Source organism: Castor canadensis, chromosome 1 (assembly GCF_047511655.1).
Source record: "Castor canadensis chromosome 1, mCasCan1.hap1v2, whole genome shotgun sequence".
Lineage (NCBI taxonomy): Eukaryota > Metazoa > Chordata > Mammalia > Rodentia > Castoridae > Castor > Castor canadensis.
In genome coordinates this window covers 190791094-190804532 of record NC_133386.1, presented here as the reverse complement: position 1 = coordinate 190804532, position 13439 = coordinate 190791094, and positions in this window count along the sequence as shown.

Below are 13439 nucleotides of genomic sequence, written 5' to 3'. Positions count from 1 at the left end.
CACAATTATTACATTTTTTTCCTGACCCAAGATGCATGATGGAGTAAGGTCAAACAGATGTGCCAAATCACCAAAGCAAACAAGGAAGAATTAGGACCTGATCTACCTCCTTTAAGAAAATTACTTAGGAATCACCCAGGGTTGAGTCTTATAATTCCTTAAGGAAATCCATAGGATTGTGCCAAAATCATCATCTTGAGTCATTTTGTAAGACTGGAGAAAGAGATGTTAAAGGAGTTCCCTGACACCTGAGAAGATGAAAAATTGGTCACAATCATCTTTGAGAGTAGCCATGAGATCACCACAATCAAAAGTATGATTTCACTGACAAAAGTTACATCTTTCATATGATGGTATATAATGATGTCCCTTAGCAAGAAGAAAGATGGGCAAGAGGGGACCTGAAAGATTAGCCGACATTTTCAGAAAGAAGTTCAGTTTAGCTGAAACAAGCAACAGAGATGGCATGTTGAGTAGGGGGTTTACCTTCTGGCTAGATCACCAAAATGTTAGTAGTGAGTGGTTCCAGATGATCCTGGTCAAGAATATCTTAGGTCTTTGGAAACCCAAACAAAGAAATGGAAGGAGACACAGATTACAAAGCAGCAGCAAAATTTTATTGAAATTAAAGTAAGATACACAGCAAGGGAGCAGTGGTCTTGAGCAAAGTGGCTCAATGACCTCATCTCCAGTCTCAATGGGTACTTTATATGTCATGGGGGTAAATGGAAGTAAAAACCTGGGTGTTAGCTTGAAGTGGGGATAGAATCACTGACAGGGTCTTGTAATATATGTATTCTGCATATATGCTTGTTCCTATAACTGGGCATTTAACTTTATGGCTGTGATGGAACCAATATTTGTAAGGTCATTACTATGGGGGGTTACCAGAGAGGTCAGATTCAGGACATAGTTCAGTTTATTGATTATGTGCCATTTTCTGGTCTGAAGGTACCAAGAGACTTCCTTACCTTTTTAGGAATTTACAACCACAAAATAACCACAAGGGGAGTGTCCAAGGGCAATACTTGGTGGAGACAAGGAAGAATCCAGCATGGGAGTGACCATTTGTGGTGGAGGATTGAATACCATGATTGCCTTTTCTTTCCTTGTTACTAGCCTACCTCTTTAACGTGTGTTTCTAACAAGTCAGACCTTTCACAGCTACCCCAAGTCCAGCTATTGGTACACAATACAATGGAAGCCTCTTCATTACAACCAGAACTCCAAGGGGAGGTCATGCTATTGAAACACTTATAGTTCCTCTTCTAGGAAAAAACATAATAAATTTCTTTATGTGTCTACTAATTTGTTTCATCTCTTCAGGATGGAAGAAAAACTCACTGGTCTATTAATGTACAAATTCTGGCTTCCTTGGTGAGTCATGGTGGTATACACTTGTAATCTCAGGTACCTTGGAGGGAAAGATCAGGAGAAGCATGACTCAATTCTAGCCTGGTTAAAAGTTACTGAGACTATTTCTCAAGAAACAAACCAACTATGGTGGTGCAATCTTGTAATCAGCTACGTGGGAAACAGAGATATGAGAATCATTATCCTATGCTGCCCCTAACAAAATGTATGAGATCCCATCTGAAGAAATATTTAAAGCAAAAAAAAATGTAGTTGGCTACATGTCTCAAGAGGTACATTGCCTAACAAGGTCCTGAGTTCAGACTCTTTCACAAATAAAATAATATATAAACAAACAAATTTGAACAAAAATTCTGGTTTTCTTAATTAGGGAGTAGACAGTGGATCTGTCTCCTGAGAACATGATCTGTCATAAATCACAGTGACACTTTTACTTACCTTGTCCCTAATTTAATTCAGGTCCTGTATTGTGTCTAAACACCAGCACTGTACTGTGGAGCCAGTATTAAGTGAACATATTGCACTGAGAAACTCAGGGTACTCCATGTTATCTATTTTACTGCTCGCCTAGTTGTGGTTGATATAATCTGCATAACTCACATAGATGATAGTCACAACTGGGACAGAGATACATGAACAGGAGTGTGCCATAAAATATGGCTGTTAGGTGGGAGGCACAGGTAGTGAGGGCTTTGTGACTGCCCTTGGCTGAGTTCATCCTAAAAATAATAGCTAGAATATAGCTGTAGGAGAGGAAAATAGTTACAACACTCAAACCCAAAACAGACACATAAAATGGACATCAATATCTCATTTATGGATGTATCTGAGCAGGGGAGGCCTAGCAAGTGTAGAAAGTCATGGAAAAAGTGATTAATGATATTTGACTTACAGAAGGACAGGTGAATTAGGAGGGAGTATGCATTGCTGAATCCATAAAATCTACTAGAAAGACAGCAGCCACTAGCTGGGTACAGACCCTCTGGGACTTTGCAATGTATGAAGAAGGGGATTACAAGTGGCCACATCATGATAATAGGCCATGATAGCCAACATAACACACTACACATCATCAAAAGCTCCAAACAAATAAAACTTAAGGGCACCTAAATTGTACAGACTACTTTTGCTTAGATAAGAAATCAGCCAGCACCTTGAGACATGGTAAAGGAAGAGCAGAAATCACAGAAGGATAGATTGCTCAAGAAATAGTACATGGGTGTGTGAACTCTGGTGTCCATGTGGACCAGTAGGATCATGCCTAACATGAACACTGGGGAGCTGACTTCATATATACACCATAACATATATGGAGTCCAGAAAATGTGGGATCATAGATTTAGTTTGTATGGAATCATGTGTAGGTTAAATATAGCTGAAAAGTACAAGGTAAAATGAAAAGAAGATGAATTGAAGAAGAAAATTTTCTGACAGTGAAAATATGTTGTATGTGTAAATCTAGGGCACAGTTCCATTCACTGCACTAGTACATAATTTCATAAAAAAGTTACTTCAATGCACATAATGACTGTCATAAGCCCCTAACCATTGCGGGCATTCAATAGTAAAAAGAGTAATGGAATCCTGACAGTCTAGAGAATTAAGTACTTGGCTGAATATGCAGCAGGAAGCATTCTCTCACATGTATGGATTTCACAAAACAGATAGATATTGATAGTTTGTAGCTAAGCATGCCATGTCAGACACTGTCCTCGGCTTAGTGCCAAAGAAGATAACAAAAATGAGATACTCTGGAACTAATTATCTAAACCCACTTTTTGGGAAGGTAGATTTTGAGAGCTAGCTCGATATTGTAGTTCCTAGACTCTGCCCTGCACTGAGGAGTGACGTGCTTATCATGGGTAGCCATGAAGATGCCTGCTCTGGAGGGAATCAGAGACCAGAAAAATAAGGAAGAGAATGACACATGGTCTGGCCAAGAACCTGCAAGTAGAGTCTGACAAGCTAGTTCTGGAGGCTCTATATAGAACAGTAACTAGAGCCTTAAGAAATTGTTGCATATGGGTGCTGTGAACTAAAACATTCTTTAATTTAGCAGAAGGAAATTTTTCACTGAGGGTAAGCTGATGAGTAGGTGCATAGGACTCTTTTGACCAATATTAGATATATTACTGTGATATCCATATCTTATATAAAAATAATCTTAGAATGATTATATTACTTCTGTTAATAAATATAAATATATTAATATTCTATAAATATATTAACTCCTATTCATAAACCATTGTGAAACCTGAGCATGTCCACACAATCACCAGTTAATTAGAAGACACATACCTGAAGGCATTTTTGCTTCACTTCAAAGTCCAAGTCCTTTCTTTTATATTTTTTTAGATCTTTAAAATTTTTTTTGTCTTTTATTTTATCATTTTTACATTGACTTATATATGTATACCTTTTTTGGGCATCCCCTACTCCTGATTCCATGCAAAAGCTGTTCCACCCTCTTATTCTCTTGACTTGTTGAAGAGAAAACACAAAATAATAAGAAAGACAGCATTTTTGCTAGTTTGAGTTAAAGATAGCTATGAAGAGAGATTGCTAGCATTGCTTCCATGCACTTCTGTATTGCAACCCACATTGGTTCATTCCTGCCAGACCTGTTCACTACTTCCTGGTCCCCTTCCCATAGTGGCCTCTGCCAGTTTAAGATTCCTTTATTTGCTCCTCTACAGTAAGCACATCAATCACATTCAAGTTTTAGGTTTCTTTCCCTTTCCCTATTCCTCCCATGTATTCTCCCCTTAGTGTGTGACCCATGTTCAATAATATTATTGCATTTGTTTTGTGTCTGTAATCCACATATGAGGGAGAACATGAAATTTCTGACCTCTGAGCCTGCCTAACTTCACTTAAGATGATGTTCTTTAGTTCCATCCATTTATTTGTGAGTGACAAAATTTCATTCTTTGTGACTGAGTAAAATCTCAATGTATATATAGTCCACATTTTCTTAATACATTCTTCTGTAGAGGGGCATCTTGGCTGCTTCCATAGGTTGGTTATTATAAATAGTGCTGCAATAAACATGGGTTTGTAGTTGCCTTTGTAATAACCTGAGTTGCATTCTTTCAGGTATATGCCTAAGGGTGGTATTGCTGGATCATATGGCAGATCTATGTTTATTTTTTTAAGAAGCCTCCATATTTTGTTTGAATGTGGTTGTACTAGCTTACATTCCCACCTGCAGTGTTTAAGGATTTGATTATGTGTAGTCAAATCAATGACCCTCTCTGGTTACTTGTCTTTTCTTCTCCTATGGTTTGATACTTTCCATCCTTTCTTGGTTTTTTTTTTTTTTCTTTCATCTTCTGTGTACAGAATTCCTTGTATAATCATCTGTAGTGTGGCTTGGTGGTCATATATTGTTTTAGTTTCAGGGTATCATGGAAGATTTTTATTGCTCTGTCAATTTTGAATGATAGTTTTGCTGGGTAGAGCATCCTAGGGCTGAATTTATTTCCATTCAGTGCCCAAAATACCTAATTCCATGCCCTTCTTCCTTTTAAGGTTTCTGTTGAGAAATCTCCTGTTATCTTGATGGGATTACCTTGATATGTTATTTGTTTTTTTCTCTCTAATACTCTTCAATATTTTTTCTCTGTTCTCTGTGCTTGTTGTTTTAATGATAATATGCCATGGAGAGGTTCTATTTTGGTCAAGTCTGTTTGGTGTCCTGGAAGCTTCCTGTACCTGAATGGACAACACTTTCTCTAGATTTGGGAAATTTTCTGTTGTTATTTTATGGAATATATTTTGTATTCCTTTTGCTTGCACCTCTTCTCCTTCTTCAGTGCCCATGATTGGTCTTTTGATGGAGTTACTGAGTTCTTGAATATTCCTTTCACAGCTCTTGAGTTGTTTGACTAAGATTTCTTCTGTTTTTTTTTCTTTACTTTCTATTTTATCTTCTAGCTCTGAGATTCTGTATTCCACTTATTCTAGTGTGCTTGAGTGGCCTTCCACTGTTTTCTGTTTGAATAAAAGGACCTTCTAATTCCAGTATTTCCATTTGATTCTTTGTTCTGAAGTTTTCCATAACTTTGTCCAACTCGTCTTTTATATTTTGTGTTGTCATCTTTAACTCATGTATCTCCCTTTTTATAGTGTCCGTTGTTTCACTTTGGTGTCTGTTGAAGTTCTCTCTGAACTCCTTTCTTTGCTTCTGTGTCTTCTCATGTTCTTCACTTTTGGTGTTTTGAACACCCGCATAAAAACCCTCAAAGAAGAAAATTTGGAAAATATTGCTGAGAAATTCATGGAGAAGATACTAGACATGGTTAACCAGAATGTACATAATGTGGTTTTTGCTATTTTTTTATTGTTCAGTTCTACTTTTATTCTGTTGTGGCCAAACAGTGAGTAGGGGGTTATTTCAATTTTCTTGTATTTGTTAAGACTTGCTTTTTTAGTTAAAATGTGATCCCTTTTGGGGTAAGTTATGTGGGCTCCTGAGAACATATTTTGTGCTGTTGTAGTATGGAATACTCTGTAGAAGCATGTCAGATTCATTTAATCTCTGGTGTCATTTAATTCTAAAGTTTCCTTGTTGATTTTTTTGGGTGAATAACCTGTCTTTAATGATAGAGGAATATTGAAGTCTCTAACTGTCATTGTTTTGGGAAGTATTTGTGCTTTTAAATCCAGTATTATATGTCTAATGAAGTTGGGTCCACCAATATTGGGCACATATAAGCTAATAATTGTTATTACATGTAGAGGTATTACTCCTTTTATTAACATGAAGTGACCTTCTTTATCTATACTGAATAAATTAGGTGGATGTCTACTTTATCTAATTGTAGCTACTCCTGCCTGTTTGTGGGTAACATTAGCTTGGTAAATCTTTTTCCACTCTTTCACCCTAAGCCAATGTTTGTTTCTGTCTATAAGTTGGGTTCCTTCTAAACAACAAATTGCTAGGTCTTAATTTTTAATATGGCTCACCAATTGATGGTTTTAATGGGGGAGTTGAGGTCATTGACTTTAAGTATTACCATTGAGAGGTTTAAGGTTATTTCTATCATTTAGTTATTTTTTTTGTGTAAAGGGTTGTGTGTTCAATTACTTCTCTGTTACTCTCCAATTACTTCTCTTGAGATTTAATAATTTCTATCATTAGATGGGAATTATTTCTTTTCATCTCTTGCATGTAAGATTCCTTTCAGGATCTTCTGGAGTGCTGGTTTAGTGGTCATGTATTGTCTGCTCTTCTCTTGTGATTTAATAATTCCCATTATTTCATGGCTATTTATTTTATCTTCTGTGTAGAACTCCTGGTTTCAGAATCTTATGGAGTGGTGATTTAGTTGTCATGTATTCTTTTAGCTTTTGTATATTATGGAAATTTTTTAATCCTCATTTTGAATGATACCTGTACTAGGTAGAATACACTAGGAATGAAATTGTTTTCTTTCACAGCTTGAAATATCTTACTTTATGCCCTTCTTGCTTTTAAGATTTCTGTTGAGAAATCTGCTCTTATTTTAATGGTTTTACTTTTATATGTTATTTGATTTTTCTCTCTTACAATCTTTAATATTGTTTCCTATTCTGTGTGTGAATTGTTTTAACTTTGATATGCTGTGGTGTCCTGGAGTCTTCCTGAACCTTGATGAGCACCTCTTTCTTGATACTTGGGACATATTTGACTATTGTTTTCTTCAATTTATTTCCTATACTTTTTGCTTGCTCCTCTTCTTCTTTGATACCCATTATAGTCTTTTGTTGGAGTCACAGAGTTCTTGCATATTCATTGTGCAGCTTTTTATTCTCTTTTATAAGTGTTCTTCTATGTTTTGCTTTAAATATTTATTTTTTTCCTTTGAGCCCTAAAATCTTGTCTTCTACTTGTTCCAGTCTGCTGGAATGATTTCAACTGCATTTTTTATTTTACTTAAGGAAATTTTTGTTAACAGGGCTTCTGTTTGATTTTTTTTTTTTTTGAGACTTTACAAATCTTTGTTAAGATCCCCTCTCACATCTTTTACTATCCTCTGTATTTCATTTCTCTCTCTCTCTCTCTCTCTCTCTCTCTCTCTCTCTCTCTTTCTCTCTCTCTCACTCATAATTTCCATGCTTTCATTTTGGAATTTGTTGAAATCCTCTGTACTCATTTAGTTGTTTCTCTGACTTCTTGAGTTTTTTATCATTATTCTCTTGGGATTCATTGAGTTGTTTTTTTTTTTTTGTCCTCTTTAAGCTCTTCTTTAAGCTTATCTAACATTCTTATCATTATTCCTCTGACCTCAACAACTGAGGATTCCTCCCCTTAACTTTCCCCAAATTACTCTATTGTGTGATCATTAGCTTTTTTTGGGAGACATATTCCCCTGCCTTCTTTTTTTATTCCCATGTTTCTATTTTGTGCTTTGCTTGTCTGTTGTTAATTAGTTACTTGAAGATTTTATCTGTTATGTTTCCCTTACTTTAATTCTATGCTCTGACTAGCTTAGTTGTTAGTCATGTAGTTGTAATAATTCTGTTCACTGAATTGTTCACTGAGGTACAAATTAGTGATTAAAAAAACCTCAGATTTAATATCAAACCTATTATTTTCATAATAAAGAAAACCCTTGGCAATATTTCCTATAAACAGTGAGTACTGGGGAAATAACAGTTTACATAAAAATTGATACTTAAGTAATTAAAATGTTGGCACTAGAAGAAGGCACATGTAGGCGAGTGAGGTGAGGGTGAAGATATATGATATGTGGGGGTTTGGGGTAGTAAGAGTCCAATGTGTGTAAAGATTCAGTTTAGTTGTTTTGGAGAAGGCACTATTGTCAGGAATTGAAGAAAGATAGGAAGGGTGAGAGTAATAGGTAAAGGGGATATTGTAAACTAGGTGGTGAGTAGTTATTGTGGAAGAGATAGGGATAGTGCAGGGGGCAAGAAGCGGGAGGAGAGGAATATAAGAAGAGGGGAGGAAGTAACAAAAGAAGAGTAAGAAAAAAATTAAAAATTGGTTAGAGAAAATAATGTGGGAAAAGGAGGGCTAAGCAAATGGAAATTACAATAGAGTGAACAAAGGTGATAGGCAATAAAAGCAAAATCCACAACACAAACAAAGCAAAAGAGAAAAAATTTTTAAAGGTACACTAAAATAAGAAAAAAAACCCATATAAATGTAAATATATGTTGTCCAAGTTTCTTCTATGTTATAGAGATGTGTGAATATCCTCTGAGTTCATTGAGTACTCTGGGCACTTTCCTTCAATTTCTTATCTGGATGTTGTCCCTTCTTGGAGTTTATATAGTAGGCTCTATGGCAGTTGAAGTTCCCACTCTCTATCCAACATGTTTGGGGGGAATTCACTCAGGGTGTTTAAGCCCAGGTGCTTCTTTGAGGGGTAGGCTGTCAGCATCTGCTGATTTATGTAGGCAGTTCCAAAATGATCCAATGAGTTGCTGGTATCTGAATAGTGGTTAGGTCCTTCCATCCACAGGCAAACCAGGGAGTGCTTTTCTCTGGGAATGTTGTTAGTTTCAGCATGATACCAGTTTCTGCAAGGTGGTTGAATGTGCTGTTATTTTTCCCAGGCCATGTCTGGGCCATCCCACCCCCACACAGGGGATCAACTCAGCACTCTTCCCCACCCCCACCAGGTGGAAGTGAAATTTTACTTCCATTTACTAGGCCACCAGTTTTGTTCAGGAGGTGTTTAAACTGTCTGCAAACTGCACTGGACTTTGTGGTTCCCTCCAGAGAAGATGATGTGGCACACTTACCTGGCAAGGTTCTAGTTTAGTTCAGTGTTATCAGGAGTTATCTTGAGTCTGCAGAGGCAAGCAGCACTCAGAAGTTATGTGTCCATGAATTTTGACGGGTTCAAGACATCCCACATGCTTACGGAACTCATTTTGTAGTTCTCTATGTTGAATTTCTGTTGTTTAGAAAGAGGAAAAAAGAAGACAAGAAAGGAAAATTGGTTATCCAACAGCTGCTCCTCCACAGCACCCAGGCTTCTGGGGTTGTTATGTGCTATAAAAAGTTAATTTAAATATCAGTCATTGTACATTATGCTCCCCAAAATATATTGATGTTATCTCACTTGACAAAAAAGCCAGGTTACTTGATGATCCTTGCTACAAAAATCTGAAGTATTCTTTTGGCCTAGTGAGAACACAGGGTTACAGATCTGTAGGCTATCTGCTGTCTTTTACAATAAAAAGAATAAGTTTTTCTGAAGTAAACAAATCAAAATTATTAGGGAATGAAAATTCTATCATTTGTAACTTATTTATTTAATCTGCAAATTGAAGCAAGAAAATCACTTCCAGGAAACAATGTATTTGAGAAAATTTAGTATACCTTAATATAATAAGCATCTTTTTAAAAAAAATAATAAAGCCAAGAAAAATGTAAAATGTAAAACTATTCTTTAGAATATGTTTATTCCAAAAGTGTTTCATTTATTTATCTCGTAGATTATTACCATGACTATGCTGAATTTATATAGGGTTCTATGAGTTTCAAAGTAATTGAATTTAATTTTCAGCAACATCCACAAAAAAGGAAAGTAAAATATCCAAATATTGAAGATTTGATTTGAATGAAAATTTTTACTTTACAAAATGATCAAAAAATGATTCTTGGTGTTTTACAATGCTCTTTACAATAAAGAATATAAATGAAAAATCACAGTGTACAGTCATTCATGTTTTATTGTTGTAAAGATTCATTTTGCTACATAGAATAGTTAAGTACTTCATATGTATGAATTGGTTTAGGAAGAGTCTTACATTTAGACTCTAGTAATAATGAAACTCGTATCTCTTTAAGAATGTTTGTACATTTATAATAGTAGATTCACTTTGAATTAAAATATCCTACTTTTTCTATTGGGTATATTTCTTTCACTATGTCACTTCCATATTATTTAGATTTAAGCTTCTGTTTACCACTCATTCAATTTTTCTTCCTTGTGACTCTGGGCAAAGCTGTCCTTCCTGTAGAGTTTCCCTATGGAATTCAGCAACTCTCTCCTTCTACACCAGATCTTGGAAAGATCAAGGATACCCTTGAGAAAGCAGCATTTCTTAATTACGTGCCCAAAATTCACTGGAGAATATTCTAACTGAAAATTGTGGCTCTTAATCCTTTTCTTATACTTACATTTCCACATTTCTTAATGATTCTTCTTGATTCTTCTAACTAGGTATTGGACTATAGGAATACCAGCTTTCTCCAATCACAATACATCTATAATTTATTTATTATAATCTATTTCCTTTTAAAATCAATACTGTCTTGGATCAAGATTTAATTAATTATTTCTGTTAAGGACATGTAGATCATGGATGCAATTTCAAGGTTTATGTACAGTCTAAGTATTTTAAATATGAAATATTTCAGAGGAAATTAAACCCAAAATGCCTCCAATCATTCTCAATCTACTTCCTAGAAAAGTATTTATTAGATATGTCTGAGATTTTGGTAATTTTCATATATAAAATTCTAATTTGTAACATAATGCTATATGTTTCATGTTCTCTCATCTTTCTTTCTACACAAATGTCAATAAGAACATAGTGTAGATGACTAGCATCTAAATTGTTAATTAAAAACCAATGGTTTTTGAAATTCACTTTCAATAATTTTATAGAAAATCTTTTGCTTTTCTTACTTTGTATTATAATTTTCATAAATTGTACTTGTTTAAAAAGAAAATATGGCTCATAGTGATCACTGAGTAATATGTTCTTAAATTCAACTAAATTATTAAGATTTCAAAAGTACAGTAATGCAAAATGTGGATTTGTAATGAATGATTTTATTATGGTTTCCTACTAGAATTATGAATGAATTGACATAGGTATGTATGTGCACATGTGTAGAGTTATTTTTCTGGAAAACTATGTATTATTTCTTTCCTCAGAAATGCATATGTATGTGTATACATACTTCTACATGCATATACAAAATACTATTATATGTAAAAAATATAACACTAATTTCTGAGGTCATATCTTTCATTTCTTACTTGTGGCTATGCTATCTTTGTAGTCTCCTGTGATGCTTGTTAAAGTAATATAACTCTTTTTTTTTAAGAACTTCTCCATTAAATTTTCCAGCTTTTATCTTTAGCAACTCATTTTTTATTTTTGCATATGTTTATAATTTTCTGTAGATAACATAAGCAGATATCATCTGCTTATGGTATACCTGTACAAACAAGTTTCTAAGATGATGCCAAAATATAGGCTTCCTCCAGTACATGAACCTTGTCCTAGTTGTTAAAACAACATTAATTCAGTCCTTATTGTAAAATCATTTTGCACATATGATTAAGGTTGAATATGTCTCAATTTTAATAAAGGAAATGATTCAGTAGACCTGACTGAATCACATAATCCTTTAAATCTAGGTATAGTAAACAGAGTTAGAAAAAAATCAGAATTTTGAAGTGAAGGAAATGGAATAAATCAGAAGATGAGGGATGTGGATAGTTCCTAGATACCCACACTAGTTCTGAGTTGTCTCCAGCTGGGAAATTGGGCATATGTCTTACAACTTCAGGGATCTGGATTCTTCCATCAATATAACTAAGCTAGAATTATTCCCAAAAATTAATGGACAGTAACTTAGCATAGGTGACCTCTTTATTTAAGTCAATAACATTCTAAACACCATATGCAAGGTTTGAAACCTACATATACTGTGAGAGGATAAAATTGTGACATAAATTGCTGAGTATGTGGTAACTTGTTATGTAATATTAGAAACTGTTGAATAAGGTAAAAAGCATGATTTTTATACATTAGCTTTGCAGAGATAGAGTAGAGTTACACCTTTCCTAGAAAAACTCTATGTTTATCTCTGGGATGCCTAGATGATTAACTTCTATACTCTTTACTCTTAGTCTGATATTCTGTGTAAATTCTCAGAATTTCTGGCCATATTACACTTCCTTCATTAGTGCTTACCAACTGTCCTAATGGTTTTGACAACTTGGCTTAGGTACATGACCAAAAGAGATTAGAACCACCTAATATCTCCTTACGTCCTGATCTTTTCAGGAATCCAGAATCATTGTACTATTCATCTAACTTCACCACAGAGTACAGTCTTGTATGTGGAAATGAAGGGTCGACTGAGAATATCCTGGTGTTGTGTTTCTCACCAGTTCTGTAGTTTGTCTCCAGTTTTTCTTTAACTTATAGTCATATTGATTGCCTTTAAATAAAATCCTATGTGAGTCCACTTAATGTAGTCTGGACAATATTTTCAAATGATTGAATTACATAAAACAGTACATTAGTGCTTAAGATTTAAATGACAATACATACACATCTATATATATATGTGTGTGGGTGTGTGTGTGTATTTGTGAAAATGTGTTTGAGCAAGTATTTGCCAATTTTCAGGGATATATTTTTTAATTAGATTGATATCGTGGAATTTACATATGTTCTTACTTCTTGGAGCAATGGTGATAGCCTCTGTGGATCTGCTCTACATCATTCTCTAGTGTGGGTGAGTAGTATAAAACTTAATGAATTTTAACTTATGATATATTCACTTTGCTTCTGTTTTTTGGATTAAGGAAATAAAGCCAAACAAAAAAAAACCCTGGAAAGTGAATTATCTGAAGATTCTTAGAAAAATATTATTTCAATAAAAGATTTAATTTGGTCAATTTGTAAAGTAAAATATAATAATTATTTTATTTCCCAACAAAAATTAAAATATCACATTAGTACCTAAAATATAAGCAAGAAAATAATCAGGAATCATAATGAATATATTCTTATAAAATTTATTTAAAAAATAATCATGGTATGATATATCAGTTTGGCAAAACAAGATACAGATTTTATTTCAGATTATTTATATAAGACAGGACCATTTATATTTTGTATTGTTTTCTTATGTTTACCTTAATTAAGGCCCTCAAATTATGTGAATTTAAATAATGAAGAAAATAGTTGCCCACATTTCTCTAGGACAGTGTCAAGTCATGGTGTCAGAAGAGCCTCACTCTCACTGAAGGCTTAGTAAAGCATCATTCTTTGCTTCTTGTCCCTGTTTTTTCTCTCGA